The sequence below is a fragment of the Pteropus medius genome, unplaced genomic scaffold, assembly GCF_902729225.1.
Source record: "Pteropus medius unplaced genomic scaffold, Ma_sr-lr_union100, whole genome shotgun sequence".
Classification (NCBI taxonomy): Eukaryota; Metazoa; Chordata; class Mammalia; order Chiroptera; family Pteropodidae; genus Pteropus; species Pteropus medius.
Window position 1 is genome coordinate 2114031 of NW_024353907.1, and position 19924 is coordinate 2133954.

General features: G+C 41.3%; 1 long non-coding RNA gene and 1 pseudogene across 1 annotated transcript; both read left to right on the plus strand.

Annotated features, from left to right (window-relative positions):
* The first annotated feature begins 477 nt into the window (after nt 1-477).
* Nucleotides 478-5977, plus strand: LOC120593662 (uncharacterized). Its single transcript, XR_005650411.1, has 3 exons — nt 478-971; nt 5523-5526; nt 5965-5977. It is a non-coding gene; the product is annotated as an uncharacterized LOC120593662 (long non-coding RNA).
* Nucleotides 5978-15146: 9169 nt separating this feature from the next.
* On the plus strand, nt 15147-15265 carry LOC120593693 (uncharacterized; annotated as a pseudogene).
* Nucleotides 15266-19924: the final 4659 nt, after the last annotated feature.

Below are 19924 nucleotides of genomic sequence, written 5' to 3' on the forward strand. Positions count from 1 at the left end.
TGGGATTGCACATCCTGATATCATAGTACCATGTAAGTTTTACCACAGATTCTATTTTCTGGGGAGATCTAGAACTAACACAGATACATGCAGATTTGTCCTACAAGAATACCACCCTGAATGAGACTACATCAAACTAAAAAGTTTTGGCACCGCAAATGAAACTATCAACAAAATAAAAAGACGGCCTACAGAATGGGAGAAGATATTTGCCTATGATATATCTCTGAAAAGGTGTTAATATCCGAAATTGATAAAGAACTCATAGAACTCAACAACAACAAAAAAACAATCCAATTAAAAAATGGGCAGAGGAGAGACTGAGCAAAATGGCGTAGATGATAGAGGTTTTGTTCATCTACTCTTGCAACCACAACAAAGGTATGACGGAAACATGGAGCAAACACCAGACAGAGTCACCCGGGATCTGAATGAACAGAAGCCCTACAACTAGGGAGAGAAATAAGAAATCACCCTGCTGTTGGGAGCCAAAACTAAGAACAAAGAATCTTGTGACTAGGCGAGGCCTTATCTGCATCCTGCATCTTGTTAGCCCCCTAGCAGTCAGCTCAGCCCAGAGTTACAGTTCCCTCCTTCACTCCCACTCCCTCTAACCCTTACCACTCCTCACCCCACCAGCTAAGAACCAATGCGCCTGTGACAGATACTCTCCCGCCCAGCTAGCCCTGCCCTCCTTTGTTAGCCCTGTATAAATACTCTTGCTGCTGAATAAAATTTTGAGGCTTGATCAGAATACTGTCTTGCCTCCATTCTTTTCTCCCGCCCATGTTTTCTTCAAGGTACGGTCCTCCTCGGGTTCTACGCAATAACTAGGTCCTGCGGGTCGGGACAAGTGGCGCCCAACGTGGGGCTCGAGGCACGGACCTTCACCGGACAGCGTTAAGTTAAAGGAGTGCACTCGAATTAGGTGCCTTCCCGGCGACTGCGACCCCCAGACGTCGGAATGGCGGGTAAGTCATTGCTGTCCCATTCTTAACATGGGCCATTCAATCTCCAGAGAGGAGACCTTTATCAAAGAGATAAAGAAGTCGTTAAGGGAGAGAGGAATTCGGGTTAAGAAAAAGGATTTAGTTAGTTTCTTTTGTTTTGTCGATGAAAAATGTCCATGGTTCATTCTTAGTGGTCCAGATATTCATCCATTGAGTTGACAGAAGGTAGGAAAAGATTTAAATAAGCTCTTACAGAGTGAAGGGCCAGATGCGGTCCCCGTAAGTTGTTTTAGTTATTGGGGACTCATCCGAGATATAATTGAAGGGGCCGAAACTGATAATAATAAGAGACAATTATTATCCGTGGCTGCTGAGACGCTTAAACAGCTATCCCGTCCCCCTTCCGTTAAAGGTGGGGCCGCCTCTTCCCCCTGTCCTTCCGTCATCGTGGACATGGAGCCTGCGCCTCCGTCTGGAGGCCCTTATTCTCAAATATACCCCATAATCCCAAAGCCCGGTCCTGAGCCCCTTGACCCCGGGGACGCAGCCATCTTAGAAGATGAGGCTGCCAAAATATCATGAACCTGATTGGCCTTCATCTAATACCTTTTTTGCTGCGGAAAGACCTTCCGCACGTCCCCCTCCCTATAACTCAACGTTTACTCCGAAACTCCATGTCCCTCAGGCGATTCTCGATCCCTTTCTAGAAGCTAAAAAACAATTACAACATCAAATTCAAAGTTTCAGAGGCGTTTTTGCATTACAGAGTGAATTAGCTAATTTACAATTAGAAGTCTCTGCTTTACAGAATTCTATTTCCTCGGGGTCTCAGCCTAGGCCCTCTAAGGGACCCCGGGCCAAACCTCTTGCTTTCCCTATTCTGACTCGATCAGGTACCAGACCCTCACAGGACCCAGATACAACTCAAGAGGCGTCTAATGACGCCCAAGAGGCCACCAGGTCCAGGACCCCTAATGATCCAGCTTATGACGATGTAGCTAACTCTGAGGAAGAAGGGGAAGGTCCACCCAATGATTCTGAGAGTGAGGGAGATTACCAGGATCCTTTGCCTATTGTAAAAAGGATAAAATTTAAAACTGTCAAAGATTTACATAGTGCTATAAAAAACTATGGGCTTACAGCCCCTTTTACCCTGTCCATACTTGAAAGTCTGCCCGGCGACGGCTACTTGCTGCCGGGAGAATGGACAAGGGTGGCCCAATCTGTGCTTAGTAGGGGAGAATTTTTAACCTGGAAAGCTGAGTTTCTTGATAGGGGAGAAACCCAGGCAATACACAATCAAAAAAATCCCCGGTCCCCCATGGCCGCTTGGACGGCTGATAAAATATGCGGAAGAGGGGACTTTGCCTCTGAGCGTAAACAACGCGGTCTATCCGCCGGGATCCTTAGCCAAACGGCTGCCGCCGCTATTGGGGCTTGGAGAGCTATCCCTCCGAAAAATTCGGTTACCCTTAAAGCCCCCCCGCCACATAATGGCCCCCTACAGATGCCTTCCTTCCTCGCTCCAGTAATAGACCAACCCCCCAACCCTAACCCAGTTTTCCCCCGACAAGCGAAGGTCTCTTTAACTCAGGAGGTCTCCTCCTTAAAAGATATCTTAGAACAAAAACGGGAACATTTAAAACTTATGAAGAAACTTCGCGCTCTTGAGGCTGAACTCGCCTCTTTTAATCCACCCCCTCCCACGCTAGTTAATAAGTCTCTTACACCAAAGACTCCTGTTAGTCCTCCCATTCCTCAGGGTCCTACAAACCATCCTAAATCTACTAGGGAGTCATTGACTAACCTTATTCAACACACTTTCCTTACTTTAAATCACTCTAGCCCGAACCTAACAAAATCCTGTTGTTATGGTGTCAGCCCTCCCTTTTATGAAGGCATTGCTGTCTCAGGTAATTTTACTGTTTCCAACAACCATAATCAATGTCGCTGGGCTCAACAGGGGTCGGCAAGACTGACTCTCCAATCTGTTTCAGGACAGGGAACCTGCTTAGGTAAGGTTCCTGTTGCACATCAGCATCTATGCACCCAAACTACCAATAGCCTTAATGATAACCAATATATTATCCCCCCGAACAATACATGGTGGGCCTGCAGTGATGGACTCACCCCGTGTGTATATAGTACCCACCTAAAGAGCAATACAACTCAGTTTTGCGTGATTGTACAGCTTATCCCTCGCTTGACTTATTATGATGAAGCTCAATTTGCACAAGCTTGGGACCCTAAAGATGACTATAGTCTCCTTAGACCCAAACGCAAACCAATCACAGCTGTGACCCTAGCGGTCCTTTTGGGAGTTGGCGCAGCAGGGGCAGGGACGGGGATAACCTCTCTCGTTCTCTCCAACAAATACTACTCAGACCTTCGAATGTCCATCGATGAAGATCTCGAGCGCCTCGAAACTGCCATCTCCCACCTACAACAGTCATTGTCCTCCTTAGCGGAGGTTGTCCTCCAAAATCGCAGAGGCCTAGATCTTTTGCTTTTACAACAGGGGGGGCCTCTGCGCTGCCCTAAAAGAAGAATGTTGCTTCTATATGGATCACTCTGGAGTCATCAAAGACTCCATGAGTAAGGTCAGAGAAGGCCTTGGAAAACGCCGCAAACAAAGAGAATCCGAACAAAGCTGGTTTGCTCATTGGTTTGCCACATCTCCTTGGTTGACCACACTCTTGCCCTCTATCTTAGGCCCCTTCCTAGGCTTTCTTTTGGTCCTATCTTTTGGTCCTTGGGCTTTCCGCAAACTTACCACGTTTGTTAAGAGCCAAATAGAAAGTTTTTATGCAAAACCCCTTCAAGTTCATTACCATTGCCTGGCATTGTCTGAAGCAGGATTCGATGTATGTAATGATGCATACACTGATGCTGGCCCCTTCCCTACGGGGACGACATAATGTACGGAGGTATGTCTACCCTTAGGGGTATGGGCACCGAGATGGGTGCAGTAGCAAAGCTATTGCAAGGGAAGGTCATAATAAAAAGGACCCCCTCTGTATTTCCCTGTGAATACACCTGGTTTGCATAGAGGTTGGTACCAAAAATCAATTCTAATGGCTCTGCCTCTCCTCCCCAAAAGGTACCAAGAGCCATTACTAGTGGGCCCACATAGCCCACGGGAGGAACCAGGTCAATGTTCCCCCACTCGGTAAAAGCCCACCTTTCTTAAACAGAAAGGGAGGAGATGTTGGGAGCCAAAACTAAGAACAAAGAATCTTGTGACTAGGCGAGGCCTTATCTGCATCCTGCATCTTGTTAGCCCCCTAGCAGTCAGCTCAGCCCAGAGTTACAGTTCCCTCCTTCACTCCCACTCCCTCTAACCCTTACCACTCCTCACCCCACCAGCTAAGAACCAATGCGCCTGTGACAGATACTCTCCCGCCCAGCTAGCCCTGCCCCCCTTTGTTAGCCCTGTATAAATACTCTTGCTGCTGAATAAAATTTTGAGGCTTGATCAGAATACTGTCTTGCCTCCATTCTTTTCTCCCGCCCATGTTTTCTTCAAGGTACGGTCCTCCTCGGGTTCTACGCAATAACTAGGTCCTGCGGGTCGGGACACCCTGCAATGGTAGGAGATAGGAGAGGGTAAAGATGCGAGGCTGCCTGGTTCCGAGTGGCTGAGTGGTACAGAGGCTGCTGCAGCTGCAACCAGCAGCAGAGGACGTTCCTCCTAAAGGGGCTGTGTCCACCACTGGGCATCCATGGTGACATACTCACCAGCTCTGAGCACAAGCGCTGGGTGGGATGCTCAGGGGGCACCAGAGACTTACATGGGGATGTTGAGTTGTTGAAGCGAGGGCCAGAAACGAGGCGCTCTCCTGGACAAAAGTGCTGGCAGTATCCATTGTTCCTCTGTTGAACCCTCCCCACTCCAAGTGTGTGAATGCAGTGCTTCCATAGCTGAGACGTCATCAAACTGGAGAACAGAGGTTGCTCCACCTAGAGGATTCCCTGAAACCTCTCCTCTTCCAACTCATGGCCCAAGCCAAGCTACATTCAGTTGTATCCTCAGTGAGTCCTGTGTCCCTTATTGAGCAGCGCCAAGCTGTCCTCGATTTCTGGTGTGGTTTCTTGAGGCAACTAGAAGCACAGCATCTGTAGACTGTTTGCTGAATCTTAACAAGTGGCCCCAGAGGGGCATAGGCTAGAGCTAAAACTGGCTTGCAGCTGAACCCTTCAAAGCACTGTGCCAGTGGACACCTACTGCACAAAGGCATGCTGATAAGACCAGAAGATTTAAGAGCTTTGCTTAGTACATAGAAACAGACACAGAAAGGCAGCAAAATTGGGAAGACAAAGAAGCAGAAACTATATGAGAGAACAGAACAGAGATCCAGGAATAATGGAGTCAAGCAATCTAACAGATGCAGAGTTCAAAACACTGGTTATAAAGATTCTCAATGAACTTAGGAGAAGTGTAGATGAACTCAATGAGAACTTACAGAGAGATTTAAAAAAAAGCATAAAAATGGAAATGGAAATTATAAAAGGGAATCAGTCTGAAATGAAGAATATATTATCTCAGATGAAGAGTATATTAGAATGAATCAGCAGAGTGAATGAAGAAGAGGATCAAACCACCAGTATAGAGGATGGGGAAGCCAAGGACACTCAATCAGAACGGCAAGAAAAAAGAAGCCAAGAATATGATAATAATTTAAGGAACCTATAAGACAAAATTAAATGTAATAACATCTGTGTCATAGGAGTACCTGAAAGAGGAGAGGGAGAACAAGAATTTGAAAACCTATTTGAAGAAACAATGATGGAAAACTTTCATCACCTGGTGAAGGAAATAAACATACAACCCCAGGAAGCTGAGAGAGTCCCAAGAAAGAGGAACCCAAAGAGGCCCTCACCAAGACACATCATAACGAAAATGACAACAGTTAAAGACAAAGAAACAATCTTAAAAGTGGCAAGAGAAAAGTTAATTATCTACAAAGGAGCTCCCATAAGACTGGCAGCTGATTTCTAAAACGGAACTATGCAGACAGAAAAGCTTGTCACCAAATATTTAAAGTGGTGAAAACCTAGGATCTACAACCAAGAATACTTTATCCAGCAAAACTATCATTTAGAGTCAAAGGACAGATAAAGAGCTTCCCAGAGAAAAAGAAGCTGAAGGAATTTATCAACACCAAGCCAGTATCACAGAAAATATCAGAGAGACTTCTTTAAGAAGGAAAAAACATGTATCAAAAACATGAATAAAGAATGGTAATAACTACATTCCTATCAACAAGTACCTCAAATGGTAAAGAATTAAGTGCTTCAACCAAAAAATAAGGCGGCTGAACAGATAAAAAACGAGACCCCTACATTTGCTGCTTGCAAGAAACTCATTTAAAATTTAAAGACACACACAGACCAAAAAGAAAAGGATGGAAAAAGATATTGCCTTGATGGACCTAGAGGGTATTGCACTGAATGAAGTAAGTCCGATAGAGAAAGACAAATACCACATGATTTCACATACATGTGGAATCCAAAGAATGAAATAAACAACAACAACCAAAATGGAAACAAACTCATAGGTAGAGAATATTTTGAGGGCTACTAAATGAGAGAGAGGTTGGAGAAAATTTGGAAAAGGGCAAAGGGATTAAGAAATACAAATGGATAGTTAGAAAATAGTCATGGAGTTATAAAGTGTAGCTTAAGGAAAATAGTGAACGATGTAATAAAAATGGAAGGGGGAAGAGAGGTACTGGATTTAGTGGGGTGATCACTTTGTGAGTTATATAGATCTCTAATTACTATGCTGTACAACTGAAACTAATATATTATTGTACGCCAACTATAATTTTAAAAACTCATTGAATTGTACAATGCAAGTATGAGCAACTAATTGTCTTATGTTTCAACAAAACCGAGGAGCGGGGGAGAAAACAAAGGAGCCAAGGAAAAATGGAAGAAAAAAAATGGGCAGAGGACCTGAATAGGCATTTCTCCAAAGAAGACATACAAGTGGCTATAGACATATGAAAAGATGCTCAGTGTCACTAATCATCAGAGAAATGCAAGTTAAAACCACAATGAGATATCAGCTCACTTTTATCAGAATGGCTATGATCAATAAATCAAAAAACAAGTGCTGATAAAGATTTGGAAAAAAGAGACCTCTTATGCTCTTTTGGTGGCTTGCAAGTTGGTGCAGCCACTATGGAAAACAGTTTGGAGATTCTTCGAAAGATTAAAAAGAGGACCACCTTATGACCCACAATTCCACTTCTGGGTAATTATATGAAGAAACCCAAAACATTAATTTGGAAAGATATATGAACCCCTAGGTTCACTGCAGCACTATGTACAATAGCCAAGATATGGAAGCAACCTGTGTGCTCATCAACAGACGATTGGATAAGAAGTTATGGTACATAAATGCAATGGAATATTATTCAGCCATAAAGAATGAAATCTTACCATTTGCAATAACATGTATAGACCTAGAGAGTATTATGCTAAGTGAAATAAGTCAGAGATAGACAAATACCATATAATTACACTTATATGTGGAATCTAAGGAACAAAATAAATGAACAACAAAATGAAAACAGACTCATAGATACGGAGAACAAATTGGTGATTGCCAGATGGGAAGGGGGCTTGGGGAGCTAGGAGAAAATGGTAGATGGATTAAGAAGCACATTTGGTAGCAGCAAAATAGTCACAGGAATGTGAAGTACAGCATAGTGAATATAGTCAATAATATTGTAATAATTATATAGAGTGCAAGATGTGTACTAGACTAGGGGGATCACTTTGTAAATTATATAAATGTCTTACCATCATTCTGTACACCTGAAACTAATATAAAATAATATTGAATGTCAATTTTAATTGAAAAATAAAAATTAAAAAACTTAAAATAATTTAATTTCATTTAAAAAATAATAAATAAATTAAAAGATCCCCCTGGCTTCTGTATGAGCGGTTAATTATGCAGGGTCAAGTGTGGAAGTCAGGAGAGACACATTAAGAGCTTCTTGCAGTTATCCAAGCAAAATATGATGGTTCCTGAGATGAAGGTATGTTAGTGGAGATTGAGCAGTGGACACACTCATGATATATCTTGGAGACAGAGCCAAAAAGAACGGCTAATGGTTTAGACGTGGCACAAGAGAGAAATCAAGGCTGACTCCTGGGTTTACAGCCCGTGAAACTAGCCAATGATGGTGTCTTTTACTGAGAGGGTGAACACTGGAAAAAGAGCAGGTTTAAAATACTTCATTTGTTCACCAAATGTTTTCGGAGCATCTACTACGCGATAGTGAAGGGGTCAAGAACATACACAGTGGCATAAGGATTGTTTTCAGCTGAAGACATTTAAGAATCGACAGCTGAATAAAGAGAATTTTCTAAATTCTCTTAACTTCCTAAAAGCATAGCCTCTCAAAATAATTCAACTGTCATAAATACCCTTCCCCAAAGTTTCAAAACCAGGGAAGACTGACTCTTACCACTGAAGAGGAGAAGTCAGCACAAGTCAGCATCTATATAAGAAATCACTTAAACAAACATTATCATAAAACTATCGTATCTCCTATCTATTCTCCTAAGTGCCTGTTTTTTCCTCAAAGTCATTTATTCTCCCAAAAATACCTTTCTGCCCCTCCCCATGTCCTATTAAAATGCTATACAAAAATTCTAACTAATTTCTTGAGTCACAGCCCTTGGCAAACTCCTGAGCATAGGTACTTAACTAATTCTATTTTTTTTTCCCTCTTGCTACTCTGTCTTTTGTCAGTTTAACTTGCAGGACCCCAATTACTGAACTTAAGAGGGTAGAGGAAAAGTTTATTTTCTTCCCAGAACTAGGTAGTATTTTGGGTACTTTGGACACAGAGCTGAGAGGCCCAGTCTCTGCCACAAAGGGCTCAGCAATGACAATACTAGAGCTGTGTATAAGAGGCCATGAAAATACCATGAGGGACATCAAATGTCACCTCTGGAGAGAAGAGATGGAATCAGGGTGGGAATCCTGGAAGAGCTTAGGAGGATGAGAGAGAGTTAGCCCAAAAAGGGAGCAGGAAAAAGATGATTAAGGTAGCAAATGTAAATAAGCAGGAATGTAAGAAGGCTTGGATCATGGAGTTAAGAATGCTGGGGGTGAAGGTAAGAGGAAGGGAAACACAAAAGAAAAATCTCTGAGGCAGAGAGGCCATCCAAGTGAAGGGCTTTGTAGGCACATTGCATTGTTTGCCTTGTAGCATAATTGCTAAGGGGAGCCACTGAAGGGATTCCCAAAACCATATACATATTTAACTATTTTGTGCTTTTGCACATGGTGTTTCCTCAGCCTGGAACATTCTGCCCTGCTCCACCATCACTTCCTGACGAAGTCCTACTTACCTTTCAAGGTCTTAATCCTGGCTATTCTCTCACTGTTGGATTCCTCCCTGCCCACTAAACCATAGTTCACTACATCTCATGAGCGGGGCATGGCCTTAACCACCCCTTTCCCTGCCAAGCTATGAGCTCCTTAAGGCTTGGATTCTCTCTTTCAGATTAGAGCCCAACCAGAACCCTGGAAAATGTAGAATCTTCTCAGTAATTGGTTGAATTAAATGCCTTTTAAATGTGAAAGAAGCTTGAAATCATAGAGGAGAGATACTACCCGCACCCCCGGTAAGAAATCCTGTCTATACAGTCAGATGACAGAACACAGTGAAGAGTCATCAAACACTGTCCACAAATGCCTCATATCAGCCTCAACCCAGGGATATGAGAGATACTCTCCAATGAGTTCAAACACTCTAGCTTTTGTGCCATGGATCAGCATCGACTGTTGGGCTCAAGTCAGTGATGTAGGCAGTTACCCACATAGGCTCAGCAGTCCAAGACCACCAACCTTTTTACATAGCACAAGAAATGGCATTCATTGAAAGGCTGATATGTTCTGCCAATGCAGACCCAGGCTGGCCCTGAACCAATGGCTAGAGGGGGAAGGTAAAAGTTTCCATGTCTCCTTTTCTGTTGTTATTCCCGTTGCACATATGGGATTTATTCTTTACAGGTTTAAATGTTACATTGAAAATAAACTCAAATGACTAAAATTTTTCATTGGACAATCCATAATAAAGATAAAAGCCACCTGCACTGGGGGAAGCACCAATAGCCAATTCTAAATTATTCTAGTGTTTAGAACTTCCTGGATGGAATTCTTGAGTGTTTTCTGAACAATTTAAAGAGCTCATCTGTCCGGGGTTGATTAGAACTGTCCAAAAATGGGGTTACCATACTTCAATCAAAAAAATGAAAGAAAACAAGATTTCCTGGAAAAACAGAAACAAAATAAAACAAAATCACAATTGCACCTGATAGATTCGAACGACATGGAGCTTCCTTATTCTTGTACAGAATCCAGTATATATGAACATGTATAATATATTTTTATTACATATATATTACACACACATATAATTTCTCATTTATTTCACTATGGAATAGTCTAAGATTGCAACCTCTCCAAAAAAATACTAATGTAATGGAGAACCTTTTATGGTCATCTCTACTTTTATGGTCATCTTTATGATTGACCTCATAAAATAATGTGAGTTATATACATGCATGTACACATAGGCCAGATTCTCAACTTACGTAATTCTATGGGAATTCACAGTTATATTGGTTGAGAATTTGGCTTCAGCTTCCCTTATAGAAATTCCCATCAACTAGCCTGAGATGAGGCTCCAAACACATTGCCACAAAGCTTTGTAGGCTGAGAATCTGGCTGACAGAGCACAGAATAATGTCCATCTAAACATCAGCTTGGATTTTGTCTTGCTTTCCAGAGCAGCTTGTATGATGAAATGAGCAAACATGCCTTTGGCTTCTGGAGCTCTGTGAATCAGTGTGACCCAGAATATGAAGCCCCAAGCTGTCCATCCTGGAGGGGCACAGTCCTTTCCTATCCATCTCCCTGCCTTTTAATTGGGTGGGACTATTACCTGCCTCTCCCCTCTCCCTCTGAGCATTCTCTGTTGTTTATGAAAGTACGGTTGGCAAATACGACTCCTAGAAAATAGGCATTAAGATCTGGAGCCTGCCGTTGGTTGCCAGGGAAAATGCATTTATTTGCTAAGTTAGCAAAGTGCCAATACCACTAATTGAATTTGTGCCAAAATATGCATTCTAAAAAATGTTGTTCTGTTCCATTCATTATTTATAGAACATCACCTAAGGGCAGTGCATGCTACAGGCCAAAAATCTCATCCTGCATTTTTTTTTTTCAGAACCTCATTGCAGGGAAGAGGAGAAGGGAGACGGAGGGAAACAATAAAATGAGATTTCTGGAAAAGCTAAAGGAATTTGTCTGGCATGTTTTGTCTGGACCAGTAATGCCCACAGGGTGACTTGATAATAATCTCCAAATGCAAGGAGACTGGAGAGCAGCTACTCTCTCTTGCCACTCAGGGAAGAAGAAGAAATGAACCTCCACTGTAGCATGAAAGATTTGGGCTACTCGGAAGGAAAAACTTCTTTAACAGGGAATATAATCAAGAGAAATTGACATTGGGGAAAGACTTTTAGATAAGGGAAGTGTTTCTTGTGTTCCAGATAGTCTAAGGGTAAACAGTCGATTCAATGTTTCCTCAAACCTAAGACAACAGACATCTCAGAGGTCATTGCCACTACAGGAAAGTGTCCTGGTCCAGACAGTTTGTCATTACATTAGCAAAATGGGTTTTGGTGTGAGAAACCTTGTTTTGAATGTTGCACTTGGGCAAATTGCTTGACCTCTCTATGCCTGCTGAAGCATTCTTAAAATGGGGGTATTCGGTTATTCAACACCATGACTGTACCAGGCATTGTTCTAATAGACAGGGCTGCAGCAGTGGACACAGTAGACCAAAAAACAAAAAACCTGGCCATTCTAATGGGGAAGGCAGATTTATTGTAATGATAAATATTAAATAAGTAAATAAATAAGTAAAATATACAGCATATCAGATGGTGGTAAATGCTGTGAAGATAAATTAATGCTGTGAAGGGGAAGAGGGCAGGAAAGTTTTCATTTTAAGTAGAGTGGTGAGCATAGGTCATGAGATGACATCTTCTGAGGAAAGATTCGAAGGAAGTGAAAGAGTGAGCTAATGGTATAGTGGGCTGAGTGGTGGCCTCCAAAAGGTTATATCCATGTCCTAATTCCTGGAACCTGTGAATGCAACTTTATTTGGGAAAAGAGCCTTTGCAGATTTGATTAAGATAAAGATCTTGAGATGAGATCATCCTGGATTATCTGGGTAGCCCTTATATCCAATGGAGAGACGAGGAAAGACAGACACAGCAGAGAAGGCCATGTAAAGATGGAGGGAGAAATTGCAGTAATGCAGCCACAAGCCAAGAAATGCCTGGAGCCACCAGAAGCTGGAAGAGGAAAGGAAATATTTTCCTCTAGAGACTTCAGAGAGAACATGGCCCTGGACTTCAGACTTCTGGTCTCCATAACTATTAGACAATCCATTCTTTTTGTTTTGAGCCACCAAACTTGTGGTGTTTTTCATGGAAGCCCTGAGAAACTAATACAGATGGTATCTAAGGGAAAAGTGGTTAAGCAAAGAGAACAGCCAGGTACAAAGACTCTAAGGCAGGGTTTTTACCTGTCTGCTTGAGAAAGAGCAAAGAGGCCTGTGTGTTTTGAATGAGGGAATGACAGGGCTCTCTGCAGCTGAAGCAGACTCCAAAGGAGTTAATAGCTGAAGACTCTGCTGATGGTACTTCCCACAGCTGGGTGGCACATCTCCACGCCCAATACAAGTGAGTCTAGTAAAAATGTCATTGCAAAACAATGATAGCTTAAACCAGGTTGATAAGAGTGGAAGTAGTGAGATTCTGAATAACTTCTTGAAGGATAGAGACACTGGATTTATGGGAGGTTGGATGTGGGTTATAAGATAAAGAGGGAGGTCAAGAATGGCTGAACAACTAGAAGAATGGAGTTGCCATCAACTGAAATGGGGAAGGCTGTATATGGGACAAGTTTTGGGGGAAAGATCATGAGATTGGTTTGACAGGTTAGGTTTAAGATGCTTATTAAATATCCAATGCAGATACCAGATATATGACTGAAGAGAAGATATCTGATCTGGAGATATACATTTAGAAGAATTTTCTAATTTGTTTTTTAACTTAAAGCAAAATTCTTCCTTTTTGTTGTACAGCTTTATGAGTTTCTTTCCCCAGCTTTATTGAAATATAGTAAACAATTAGTTGTTCATATTTACATTGTACCACTAAATAAGTTTTTTTAATTATAGTTGGCATACAATAATATATTAGTCTCAGTTGTACAGCATAGTGATTACAGCTCAAGAGATCACCCCGCTAAATCTAGTACCTCTCTTCCCCTTACATATTTATTACAACATTGTTGACTATTTTCCTTATGCTACACTACATATCTCCATGACTATTTTGTAACTATCTATCTATTTGCATTTCTTAATCCCTTCGCTTTTTTCACCATCCTCCAAACCCCCTTCTGTCTAGTAGCCCTCAAAATATTCTCTGTGTCTATGAGTTTGTTTCCATTTTTGGTTTTGTATGTTTATTTCCTTCACCAGGTGATGAAAGTTTTCCATCATTGTTTCTTCAAATAGGTTTTCAAATTCTTGTTCTCCCTCTCCTCCTTCAGGGACCCTTATGACATGGATGTTTATACACTTAATTTTGTTCCAAAGTCTCCTTAAATTATAATCATATTCTTGGCTTCTTTTTTCGTGCTGTTCTGATTGGGTGACCTTGACTTCCCCATCCTCTATGTTGATTGTTCAATCTTCTTCTTCATCCACTCTGTTAATTCCCTCTAATGTACTCTTCATCTCAGATAATATGTTTTTCATTTCTGACTGGTTCCCTTTTATAATTTCCATTTCCATTTTTATGGTTTTTTTTATCTCTTGGTTAAAGTTCTCACTGAATTCATCTGCACTTCCCCTAAGTTCATTGAGAATCTTTATAACCAGTGTTTTGAACTCTGCATCTGTTAGAATGCTTGACTCCATTATTCCTGGATCTCTGTTCTGTTCTCTCATGTAGTTTCTGCTTCTTTGTCTTCCCAGTTTTGCTGCCTTTCTGTGTCTGTTTCTATATACTAAGCAAATCTCCTAAATCTTCTGGTCTTATCAGCATGCCTTTGTGTAGTAGGTGTCCAGTAGCACAGTGCTTTGAGAGGTTCAGCTGCAGGCCAGTTTTAGCCCCATCCTGTGCTGTGCATATAGCCGCCTCAAGAAACCACGCCAGAAACCGAGGTCAGCGCCACCGGCATGAGTCATGGAGCTTGCTCTGCAAGTTGCATAGGACTTGTCAAGGACACAATTGGATGTGGCTTGGGTGGGACCATGATTTGGGGGAGGCAAAGTTTCAGGGAATCCTCTGGGCAGAACAACCTTTGTTATCCAGTTTGATGATGTTTCAGCTATGGCAGTGCTGCATCTGCACACTGGGAGGGGGAAGGGCTCAACAGAGGAACAATGGATACTGCCAGTACTTCTGACCAGGAGAGAGCCTCGCCTCTGGCCCTCGATCCGACAACTCAGAGTCCCCCTGTAAGTTCCTGGTGCCCCCTGAGCAGCTAACTGCTGGTGCTGAGCAAGTGAGTCCATCCCCATGAAAATCCGGTCACAGACACAGCCTCTTTAAGAGGTGTCTGCAGCTGCCAGCTGCCACTGCCATAGCCTCTGTCCCACTTAGCTGCTTGGGACCGGGCAGCCTCACATCCTCGCTCCGTCCTACTTCCTCCCGTTGCAGGGTAATTCATCTCTCTCCCTAGTTGTAGGGCTTGTCCATCTAGACCCCGGGCAACTCTGCTTGCTGTTGGTTCCGTGTTTCTGTCATAACTTTGATGTGGTCATAAGAACAGATGGACAAAGCCTGTAACATCTATGCCATTTAAAAAAAAAGTTGTCTTATGAGTTTTTAAAATGTATAGTCATGTTACCACTGCCACAATCAAGATATAGAACTGTTCCATCATCTTTAAAAAATCTCTTCATGCCATTCCTTTAATCAAACTCCACCCCTCATCCCTAGCCCTTGGTGACCACTGATCTGTTCTCTAACTCTAGAGTTTTGCTTTTTCCAGAATGTCGTGTAAAAGCATACAGTATATAGCATTGTGAATCTGGTTTCTTTGGCTCAGTATAATACATTTAAGATTCATCCCTGTTGGTCTACAGCCATGCCACCCTGAACAAGACCGATCCCATCTGACCTCGGAAGCTAAGCAGGGTCAGGACTGGTTAGTACATGGATGGGAGACCACCTAGGAAGACCAGGTGCTGTAGGCGTAAAAAGAGAGATTCATCCCTGTTGTGTTTATCAATAGTTCATTACCTTTTATTTCTGAGTAGTATTCCACCATACTCATGTGCCATAGTTTGTTAACCCATTAACCCATTGAAGGACATCTGGGTTGTCTCCCCTTATTAACAATTATAATAATGCTGGCATAAACATACATTTTCTGATCATATGAACAAAAATGTTCAGTTTTCTTGAGCATGTAATGAGGAGTAGGATTTCTGGGTCATACAATAAATGTGAATTTAGCTTTATAAGAAACTGTCAAACTGTTTCTCAAAATGGCTGTACCATTTTGTTTCCACCAGCAATATCAGATTTTAAATTATTTTTATTTTATTAACCATTCTAATAGGTGTGTAATAGCATCTCATTGTGGTTTTCATTTGCCTTTCCCTAATGACTAATGATGTTGAATGTTTTTTTCATGTGCTTATTTTCCAACTAAATATCTTCTTCGGTGAGATATTCATTAAAATCTTTGCCTATTTTTATTTGGGTTCTTTGTTTTCTTATTGTTGAGTATGGAAAATTCTTTGTATAGTCTGTTTACAAGTCCTTTGTCAGATATGTGATTTGGAAATATACTTTCCAAGTTGGTAGCTTATCTTTTTATTCTCTTAAAAGTGTTTTTGGCAAAGCAAAAGTTTTAAATTTTGATAAAGCCTAGTTTATCATTTTTTTTCTTTTACAGATCATAAGTTTGATTTTGCTTCCAAGAACTCATTGCCTAATTCAAGGTCACAAAGATATTCTCCTTTATCTTCTTTTAAAAGTCTTATGGACTTATGTTTTACATTCAGGTCTATGAACCATTTTGAGTTAATTTTTGTTTAAGGCTTGAAGTATAGCCAAGGTTTTTTGTTTTTTGTTTTTTGTTTTTTGCATATTGGATGGATAATTGTCCCAGCATCATTTGTTGAAGCTCTGTTCTTTTTTGGATTTGTACTTTTTTTAGCTCTTTTTTTCTCTTAGTTTTCAGATTGAATAATTTCTGTCTATTTTCAAGTTCGCTCACTTTTTTCTTTAGCATTTCCATTTTGCTGTGATTTTTTAAAAAATTAAGATGTCCTTAAATCTTAAATTTTTTTTTATAGTTTATATTTTTCTCTTAAAAGTTTCTAATTTTCCATTCAAAAATGTTCACCCTTACTTCATGGAACATGATTATGATAACTGCTTTAAAGTCTTTGCTAATTCTAACATGTAGAACACTGTGGTGTTAACATTTGTTTATTGTTCTTTCCTTTGAGAATTGGTCAGATTTTCTGGTTCTTTCTATGTTGAACCAAATTAGATTGCACACTGGATATATTGACTATTATGTTATAAGACTAGGTCCTATTGAAATCTTCTTGAGAATGGAATGTCAGTAGATTTTGTTATTGTTTTCGTAGGAAATAAACATAGCTAGGTTAAAACCACAGGTTTTGTCCCACTTTCTGTGGCAGTGGTTCAAATATCATTTCAAGATTCAATGCCATTGTTTGTATTGTCCCATTATATGTGACACTCAGGAGTGTGTTTTGGATTTGGGAATGATTTATATTGTGGTTCGGTTCCCAGAGATTTTACTCTGCTTCTTTGGGGTTTATGCTGCTCATGCACGACTTGAGGGTGGGCCCAGGACTTAGAGGGATTCCCTTTTCCAACTCTCTTCTCTCTGGAATTTTCTCCACATTCTCTGGCTCCTAAGGTCCCCTTTTCCCAATTTCTTTGGCCAGAAAAATGAATTCTTCTCAGGCTTTTATCCCCCTACACACACACCACTACACTGTCATATAGTTCCGTGTCACTGAAGCAGCAAGAAAAAAAAATAATGAGGACTTCTCCCGCACTCTTTACAGACAGGGATCCCTTTTCCCAGTCCCACTAGTCAGAGAGACAAGGTTCAGGTGCTTGCACTACCACTGACATTTCACCACAGCAGTGCAGATCTGCAGCTAGAGCTGGCCTTAGAGGAAAAAAAGGAAGAAAAAAGAAGATTCCCACATATTCTGGCCCTCAGGGGTCTGTTTCCCCAGTGCCCTGGCCAGAAACAGTAGGATTTTTATTGGAGCTTTGAATGCCCACCCCCACTTCAAAGTTCTGTAACTTAAGTCTCTAGGCTCCATCACATCTAGTCAGGAGGCAAAAGAGGGAAAAAAGAAACAGGAATCTCACTGGTAACAGTCATTCTTCAAGTTTTGACTGCACGTTCCTCCACTCCCGACATCATCCACTTGTTATTGTTTACTTACCAGAGTCCCCAGGTAGTTTGTGTATTCTGTTCAGGTTTTTCAGTTGTATCAGTGGGAGAGATAGACTAAATAAGCTTACTCTATCTTGGCTGGCCCTGGAAGTTCTAGGAATTTTATGCATGAATGCGTGCATGTGTGATATTTATGATATTTCAACCATTTAGATTGGACAGTTATGATATTGAAATAATTATTCTGATTAAATAAAATCACCAAAGGAGTAGGTTTAGATAGAAAAGAGAAGATGTCCAAGAACTGAAGTTTGGGGCACTCCAACAATTAGAGGTCAGGGAAATGAGAAAGAATGAGAAGACCAGAGATAGGATGAAAAGTCAAAAATCAAGTGTCCCAGATACCAAGAAGAGTATTCCAAGAAGGAGAGATGATCCACTGGGTCAAATGCTGCCCATAAGTAATACAAAGACAGAGAATTTGCCTTTAGATGATTCTGATGGCTGTGGGGGGAATTGAGATGCTAGATAGAACAGCTCAGCAAGTGTCCACAAAGTAAAAAGCATTATGAAGTTCCTGAGTGTCCCTCATCCCTCCTTTTGCCCATTTTGTTTCTTCACTTGGTATTCTCTCCTGTGCTTACCCACATTGGAAATCAACTTGAATCTCATCTGTTATCTGAAAACTTTCCTGAATATAGTACTCTAAATATCAGAGACTTCCCACCCTTCTAGTGTCCTCTGATTCACGTGGCCTGTGTTGCAGAGCTACAGAAGGCAATGTGGCATGGTGACATTTGCCTAGACTCCAGAGCAAGACTCCCTGAACTTGAATTCCAGCTCTAGCACTTACAAGCTGGGTGAACATAGGGAAGCTACTTTACCTCTCTGAGCCCCTATTTCCTCATCTTTAAAATCAAGATAAACATAACTACCACATCTGCATTTTTGTGAGGAATAAATTAGATCATATAAAAACCTTTGGGCTCCACATATAGTGGTTCTTTCTGCTTTTTTCTCCTGAACAACTTAGCATTGTTTCATATGCTAGTTTTACCTTACAGTGACCTTTTAAACTTCTTGAAGGAAGGGGGTTATGCCTCAGTGTGCATTTTCTATTAACTAATGCATTGAGCATGTTAATGGGTTCCACAAGCTCTTGCTTGGCATCAGAAATATCTTCTAACTCAGAGTATGAATTATAGCATGTCATAATGAAACACACAGCTGTAGTGTCTGGTTTGCAGGTGGCAAGCCATGAGGCATGCTTGGCTTGTTTGGGCTATCTCACAGAGAATGCCTGAAATGGAAGATATTCCTATCTAGGTATGCATCTTTCATCCAAGGAAAGCTTGACTCTTGTTTTTATGATGACAGTTATGAACTATGAAATTTGAGATAGCAAGGAAACAGAAGACATAAAGTAGGTAAAGTAATAGAGAATTAACTAACTGCAGCAAAGCAAGCAGGTTTGAAAGGGATGACAAAACGTGGTGGCTAAGGCATTATTATAATTAAATCCGAGTTTGTATGCCTGACGCACAGTAAGACTAATCACTAGAGCATCGAGTATGCAACAAGGAAAGAGTTCATTTTGAGAGGCAGCCAAACAAGGAGATGGGGAGAAAGCCCAAATCTGCCTCCCCAATCCAAGGTTCTCCAAAGATTTTTAAGGAGTTGAGGGGAACAGGTATGCAAAAATATTGGCAGGGCAAGTTTTAATTGGAGGAGCTTCGAACTTGACTATTTATGGTAAGGGGCTTCAGCGTCAGATCTTCCTAGACAATGGACCCTTTGCTAAAGGGTTGTGGTAGTCAAGTTCCGGTTATGTCCTGGTGAGATTGGACATCACTTGTAAAATTCTTAATCTTTTAGTAGAAAATGAAACGGGACATCTCTTGCAGAGTTAATCTTTTTAGTAAACCTAGTTAAGTTTTCTTCCCTCCTTCTTAAGGAAAAAGGCCCTCTCCCTCAAATCCTGATAATTGCCCTGGCAACTCAGATCCTCTGGCTATTGATAAGGGTCATTGGCCCATTGTTAAGCAGAAATGGTGTTAAGTCAGGCAGGGCCCTTAGAGTCTGAGGGGGAGGGGACTTTAGGCCAAAGGTCTTTTTACTTTTTAAGAAATGTATTAACCAAGCCTGTTTCCCTTTACTCACTTAATAGGCAAATCAATAATAGAAATTAATAGATATATAATTTAAATAACGAGTTTGTATCTTTTCCTTGTCTAGGGACTGAGGTGGCACTTCAGCAGGAATCCCAAGACCTCACCCTGACTGAGGCAGAAAGGGAAAGATCTCCATGAAACCCCTGTAGGCAAGGACTATGGCCATTCTCAGCAGGAAGCAGATACGGAAGAAGAGACCTTCCATCCCTCAACATACATACTGATAAGGGGGTTCAGGACTCTTAGAAAAGAGTTAGGCAGGAAAGTTAGTTAGGGGTTTTCGG